Here is a 1,807-nt window from a genome sequence, read left to right as displayed (position 1 = left end):
ATGTTACAGAATCTGTAACGTAGTAACCTCCGTTCTGTTCATGGTCACTTTTTCTTTGTACGTATTAAAAAACTGAATGAATTAAATCTGCATTTATATTGGAATTTTCCTTTGCCTTACCTGATCAGCCAACAGTCCAACCCCTAGTTTTACTCCCCAAAGAGTTCTAGATATAATTTGTGCTCTGTATTTATTGTGGTGAATGGCATTAAGACTGAAGCTGAATGCCAATATTAGATTGTGACTCAGAAATATGTGATAATGCAGGCATTTCAGCAGTTCACTGGCATCAACACGGTCATGTACTACAACCCGACAATTGTCCAAATGGCTAGCTTCCAGTCCAACCAGCTAGCGCTTCTCCTATCTCTTGCTGTTGCTGGTACAAATGCGGTTGGCACAATTATTGGAATTTATCTTATTGACCATTTTGGAAGGAAAAAGTTGGCCCTCTCTAGCTTAACTGGTGTTATTATATCCCTCGTCTTACTCTCTTGGGCATTCATCAGTGGATCATCTGCTTCTTCAAGTGAAGTCTATGGTTGGATTGCAGTCATCGGGTTAGCCCTATATATCACTTTCTTTGCACCTGGAATGGGACCTGTGCCATGGACTGTGAACTCTGAGGTGTATCGTGAGCAATACCGTGGAATTTGTGGAGGTATGTCAGCTACTGCGAATTGGATCTCAAATTTGATCGTGGCCTAAAACTTCCTGGCGGTTGCTAATCTAGTGGGCATTGGATCCACGTTCTTGATACTTGCTGGCATTACTTGCAGTTGTGTTTGTGATTCTATTTGTGCCAGAAACTCAGGGATTGACATTTTTAGAAGTAGAGCATATGTGGAAAGAGAGGGCCTGGGGAAGTAGTTACAACACGGAAAGCCTTCTCGAGCATGGAAACAGTTTTTGACACAACTAAAAAAATGTCTTTTACTAATTCTATGGTGTTTGTAGATTAAACATCAGAGATTATCGACACTAAGGTATCAAAAACAACAAAAAAAGTCTATTTTTGTTTTAGTTGCTACTCGAGCCTAAGACCTCAAAACTGAAGTGCTTTATGTTCAAACAACAAACCACCAGGCCAAATTCGTATTTTAGTTTATGTTGAAAATGTTCAAATTATCATATTAAAATAACAACAATATAAAGCAAAAGAAAAAACCCTAAAATCAACATAAACATAAAATTCCCTAACTTCTAATTCTATGGCCAGCCGCCTCATCTCTCTGGCAAGATCCTTCTTCTTCTTCGTACCTCTAAAAACTCTCCCCTTCGAGCCCTAAAATTCAAGGGTCCATGCCATGGGAAATCCTAACAACATTGCTCAAATTCTAAGACCCATACCATACGAAACCCTAACGAGCTACATCAGGTTGCGAAACATCCACCATGCCACTATGCCACAAGCTCAGAAGATCATGTTTAGATCTCCACATTTTGCTCACCCTGCTCAAGTGCGCACCGCCCCTCTCGCTTTGACTTCTCGGGATTTCTTGTTAGCTGAACTTTTGTTTTCTTCTACTGATTCAATCTTCGACTGCCGTAAATTCACCAAATAAAAGGGATTATGGTTAGATCGGTTCACTTGGACACCATCATGATGGACAAATCATGTGCGAGGCCTAAGACATTGTTGTTAAAGGTCGAATCACTATTTTAGCCTCAATTGAGATTTTAATTTGTTTATCTAATTGGAAAATTAATGCTTTAAAATGTATTGTGTTAATTTCTTTGGATATGCTTAACTGAATTATTGCATACTCAACTAAATTAAAAGTCAGATCATCATTTCTTAGTTCAA

General features: G+C 38.8%; 1 pseudogene; it reads left to right on the top strand.

Moving 5' to 3' along the window:
• Window positions 1-261: 261 nt before the first annotated feature.
• On the top strand, window positions 262-913 carry LOC112100795 (annotated as a pseudogene).
• The last annotated feature ends 894 nt before the right edge of the window (window positions 914-1,807 follow it).

The sequence above is a fragment of the Citrus clementina genome, unplaced genomic scaffold (assembly GCF_000493195.1).
Source record: "Citrus clementina cultivar Clemenules unplaced genomic scaffold, Citrus_clementina_v1.0 scaffold_2, whole genome shotgun sequence".
Classification (NCBI taxonomy): Eukaryota; Viridiplantae; Streptophyta; class Magnoliopsida; order Sapindales; family Rutaceae; genus Citrus; species Citrus x clementina.
The sequence above is the reverse complement of the archived record's forward strand: the minus strand, read 5'-3'. Positions and strand labels throughout refer to the sequence as shown.